The sequence below is a fragment of the Cyprinus carpio genome, chromosome A7 (assembly GCF_018340385.1).
Source record: "Cyprinus carpio isolate SPL01 chromosome A7, ASM1834038v1, whole genome shotgun sequence".
NCBI classification, from domain to species: Eukaryota; Metazoa; Chordata; class Actinopteri; order Cypriniformes; family Cyprinidae; genus Cyprinus; species Cyprinus carpio.
Genome location: NC_056578.1, coordinates 43,375,382 through 43,381,381, shown reverse-complemented (window position 1 = coordinate 43,381,381; position 6,000 = coordinate 43,375,382).

Genomic DNA, 6,000 nt, shown 5'->3' with positions numbered 1-6,000 from the left:
ATCCATCCAAGAATCCAATCATATTAATATTAAAAAACAACCAAATAAGCAATTGGTCGAGATTTTGAAGCAAAATAAAGTGCATCCATCCATCATAAAAAGTGCTATTAGCCATGTCCATAAAAAAAAAACTGCCGTAATCATCCGCTTGCATGTCATACAAAAAGTGCTATTAGCCATGTGGAGCACTTTTTATGATGGATGGATGCACTTTATTTTGCTTCAAAATCTCGACCTTCCATTCACTGCCATTATAAAGCTTGAAAGAGCCAGGACATTTTTTTTTTTAATACAACTCGGATTGGATTCATCTGAAATAAGAAAGTCAAATACACCTAAGATGCTTCGAGGGTGAGCAAATCATGGGCTAATTTTCCTTTTTGGGTGAACTATCCCTTTAAAGATGCTGTGGTACATTTTTTTTCAGACACTGATCTGGCGTGTTTCTTGTAAACAAACTAACAAACAAACACATTGAACTACATAGTTGTCCACACTAGTTAGTTGTTAGACTTCTTGTCGACCATTTTAGCCCAACACTCCATCTGTGAAAGTGATGTTTTGTTGACGTGCCTGTATGAGATGATCTGTTCACTGTCTCCACTGAGATGTAAATGTGTTGTTGTTCATTCTCTTTCTAACCCACATACAGAAGGCAGGTAGAGGGATGAACGAGACAGATGCGATGAGATCTTCACTCTCACCAGCACTCACACCTTCACTCGTTCTCGTTTCTTTCTTTGTCTTTTGATATCTTTCTCTCTCCTGCACACACACACACTCAGACACACACCGAGTGTGAGTGTCTGTCTTGCTCTCCCTGAGGCCCTGTGATATTTTCAGCGTTAATGAAGTAAAAGCTTTCTTCTCGAATATGCCGTTTCGCTCTCTGTGTCACATGGGCAGAAATGGCTTGATGAATTCAAACCATTTATACTTCACAAAATACCACAAAACATCGGTAATGACATTCATAAATCAGCCACAGCTAGGGATATTACGGTAAGTTTATTTAATTCAGCTTTCCTTAAAAAACCCAGATGCCACAGTTTAGATTTCTGGAAAGCATGAAGACATCTGTTCAGTGAGTCATCAGCTCTGAATGAGAGCAGAACCTGACATTACGCTGGAGATGACTGTGATCTGAACGAAGTCTTTCTCAAGGCAATGTGACTGATGTTTGCTTATACAAAACTCACCAGGACAAGTTAATTGTTCACCAGGGTGTATCTTTTGCTCTGTAAATTAAGAGTGCTTAATTGTGTATTAAACTCATGTATTAAATAAATTCAGTGCACACAGACTGAAGTAGTTTAAGTCTTTGCTTCTTTTAATTGTGATGATTTTGGCTCACATTTAACAAAAACCCACTAATTCACTATCTCAACAAATTAGAATACTTCATAAGAAGTAAACTCTTTTTAGTAGGGCTGCTCGATTATGGCAAAAATCATAATAACGATTATTTTGGTCAATATTGTAATCACGATTATTTAACATGATTATGAGGGGGCCATATGACCAAAACTTTATATGAGTGATTTATTTAAAGATATGATACATATCAATTATGTATTTCCTGTAAATAAGGTTGCTACAAGCACTGTTTACTTCACTGGTTTGCACTCTATCTGCCATGTGCATTGTGCTGCTTTACTTATCTGTCTTTTTACATGACCTATTTGTATAGTTGTATAGTTGTACTTTATATTTTATTATCTGTATTTAATGTTCTACTGTGTTAGTGTTATCTGTATGTTAGTGTTATCTGAGAGTAACGCAATTTTGATTCTCTGTATGTATGTACTGTACATGTGGAAGAATTGACAATAGAGCAGACTTGACTTGACTTGCTATGACATCTACATTATAGAGACCAGCGGAATTTCAAACAAACAAAAAGTCCTCAAAATGATTGAAAATAATTAAACTCTCAGTAATAAAAAAGCAAAGGAACAAATACAATAGAATAAAAAGATACAAATTAAACAAACTGTGCTTTAATGGTTTTTTATGCAAGTCTCAAGCAGTATGATTATTTCATTTATTTACTATTCCATTTATTATTAATGTCTCATTTCAGTTTAAGTTTGGCTTTAGTTTTGTATTTATTGCAGTTTATATGAAAAGGTTCATGTAGTGTGGTACAGCCTACTGCAGAAATCAATAATCAAATGTAAAATAAAATATAGCCCGCTGTCACTTTAAGAGCCGCACGGATCCAAATTACTGTTACACGCGTATTTTCATTCTCAACACTTTACATTCATTTATTACATGACCGACGAAAATATACATGAATAATCACCAAGCGCAGCATTTTGACACATTTTTGCATGTACTTGACCGATTAGGCGCGCACCTTGAGCTAAAAGATGACTTTACATGTCTGTATTCTGTTCTGTCTCTGAGCACATATCTCTTCCTGAGGAGCAGCGCAAGTTCTCTTTCACGCTTTTAAAAACATGAATAAATATACTTCGATAATTCAAGCACGTCCCATTTTGCAAATAACACGTTACATGATTTTACTGATTTGCACGGGAAATTGGGCTTTTATGGAGGAACGAAAGCGCAGCGCTGCAAAAGGGGGCGGAACGGGGCACAATAATTGTTTTATCTCGATTATTGGATTTTCATAATCGTTGGAGGCCAAAATCGAAATCGAACCTTTTTTTTTTTTTTTTCGATTAATTGCACAGCCCTACTTTTTAGTGAATTGTTGGCCTTCGGGAAAATATGTTCATTTACTGTACATGTACTCAATACTTAGTAGGGGCTACTTTTGCTTTAATTACTGCCTCAGTTCGGCGTGGCATGGAGGTGATCAGTTTGTGGCACTGCTGAGGTGGTATGGAAGCCCAGGTTTCTTTGACAGTGGCCTTCAGCTCATCTGCATTTTTTGGTCTCTTGTTTCTCATTTTCCTTTTGACAATACCCCATAGATTCTCTCTGGGGTTCAGGTCTGGTGAGATTGCTGGTCAGTCAAGCACACCAACACAACGGTCATTTAACCAACTTTTGGTGCTTTTGGCAGTGTGGGCAGGTGCCAAATCCTGCTGGAAAATGAAATCAGTGTCTTGGTAAACGGGTGCAGTGACTTTGGTTTTCAAAAAACACAGTGGACCAACACCAGCAGATGACATTGCACCCCAAATCATCACAGACTGTGGAAACTTAACATCGGACTTCAAGCAACTTGGGCTATGAGCTTTTCCACCCTTCCTCCAGACTCTAGGACCTTGGTTTCCAAATGAAATACAAAACTTGCTCTTATCTGAAAAGAGGACTTTGGACCACTGGGCAACAGTCCAGTTGCTTCTTCTCCTAGCCCAGGTCTGTGGTTCAGGAGTGGCTTAACAAGAGGAATACGACAACTGTAGCCAAGTTCTTTGACACGTCTGTGTGTGGGGACTCTTGATGCCTTGACCCCAGCCTCAGTCCATTCCTTGTGAAGTTCACTCAAATTCTTGAATTAATTTTGCTTGACAATCCTCATAAGGCTGTGGTTCTCTCGGTTGGTTGTGCATCTTTTTCCTCCACACTTTTTCCTTCCACTTCAACTTTCTGTTAACATGCTTGGATACAGCACTCTGTGAACAGTCAGCTTCTTTGGCAATGAATGTTTGTGGCTTATCCTCCTTGTGAAGGGTGTCAATGATTGTCTTCTGGACAGCTGTCAGATCAGCAGTCTTCCCCATGATTGTGTAGCCTACTGAACCAAACTGAGAGACCATTTTGAAGGCTCAGGAAACCTTTGCAGGTGTTTTGAGTTGATTAGCTGATTGACATGTCACCATATTCTAATTTGTTGAGATAGTGAATTGGTGTTTTTTTGTTAATTGTGAGCCAAAATCATCACAATTAAAAGAACCAAAGACTTAAACTACTTCAGTCTGTGTGCACTGAATTTATTTAATACATGAGTTTCACAATTTGAGTTAAATTACTGAAATAAATGAACTTTTCCATGACATTCTAATTTATGGAGATACTGTATATATATATATATATATATATATATATATATATATATATATATATATATATATATATATATATATATGTACTAATGAAATAAAAGGCCACTTAAGTGACTTAAAGAGCGACACTTTGTAATACAATTAAGTAGACTTTTTTAAAAAGTGCATTTTGTAATATCAAATTAAAAGTTTGACTTTAAAGTACTTTTTAAATCAGTTTGTTTATTTAATGTTTATAAATTTGTACATTTATTTTGATGTGTTGACTAACATGTAAAGAACTTGATTATCATTTTAACTCTAGTGTGTCATTCATTCAAGTTACTGCATTTTAAATGTTCTAAATTGCAACACAATCATGATTAATGTGAAATTGCAAATGATTATAAATACTTGTCACACAATTTTCAATAGAAATTATATTAAAGTATATTTTTGTTTGTCACAGCGGTTCTCAATTCCAGTCCTCACGCCCCTGCTCTGCACATTTTGTATGATTATCTTATCGTTTCAGATGTCTGTTCTATTCGAACACAAGTGCCCTGCGAAGTAAACATCACAGGATATTCTGCCATGATTCCAGTTTAAAGTGAATGTTTATGTTCCATTCAAAGTGCATTGAAGTATACGAGACGTGAATTTAGATTGTATGTATTTACAGAGGTGTATGATGTCACACTTGTCCGTGTGTCAGAATCAGAAAGAGCTTTATTGGCAAGTATGCTTGTGCATACAAGGAATTTGTTTTAGTGACATAAGCTTCTAGTACACAGAGAAAAAAGGACAAATATTGTAAAATAAATCGGAAAATAACCTGTATGAACAGTTGTGCTATAGATGATAATGGTATAGAATAGACTGAGATGCAGGGATGTACTTGGATGTAGGGGTAACAAATAGATATAGGGATATTGCACTTTTTATTGCATAAGTTGGGAACATTTAACTGTTCATGAGATAGATTGCCTGGGGGAAGAAACTGTTCTTGTGCCTGACTGTCTTGGTATTTGCGGCTCTGAAGCGCCGGCCAGATGGCAAAAGTTCAAAAAGTGGGTAACTTGGATTTGAGGGATACGGAGTGATTTTCTGAGCCCTTTTACTCACTCTGGATGTATACAGTTCTTGAAGGGTGGGCAGGGGAGCAGCTGTTTATGATGGTGAGTGGTGGGAGTTCAGGGGGATTTCTCCTGAATTCCACAATCATCTCCACTGTTTTGAGTGTGTTCAGCTCCAGGTTGTTAAGACTGCACCAGACAGCCAGCTGCTCAACCTCTTGTCTGTAAGCAGAACAGTCACCGTCCTAGATGAGACCGATGACTGTAGTGTCATCTGCAAACTTGAGGAGCTTGACAGAGGGGTCTTTTGAGGTGCAGTCATTGGTGTAGATGGAGAAGAGCAGTGGGGAGAGAACACATCCCTGAGAGGGCACCAGTGTTGGACATGAATTTCTACAGGTCTCACTAGTGTTAGGTCCTGTTGATCTTGGGTTTCTTTGGAACGGGGGGTGATGGTGGAGCTGTTTGAAGCAGGTTGACGGCACTTCACACAATCCTCACATAGTCCCTGTTGGAAGATCTGTGAAAAGATGGGGGTAAGCCAGCTGGTCAGCACAGGTTGTCAGACAGGCTGGTGTTTGTCAACACCATCTGGACCTGGTGCTTTAGTCTTCTTTTGCTCTTTGGAACGACCTGGCGCACATCATCCTCAACTGATTTGAAGTGTGCGGGGGGGCCAGGGGGGGGGGGGGGGGGGGGATGGGGGGGATTGCAGGAAGGGGAGGGGGGGATGGGGGGGATTGCAGGAGGTGTTAACGTTTGTGGGGGAGATGGTCAGAATGGGTGTGGGGGGTTTCAAATCTACAATAAAACTCATTTAGGTCGTTAGCAAGTTGTTGATTCGCCTCAGTGCAGGGGGGTGGTGTCTTGTAGTTTGTGATGGCTCTCAGCCAGTCTTGTCCAGATCTGGAAATTAGTCTACCTCATTTATCTAGGTTATTATGAAGAAAAACAAACAAACA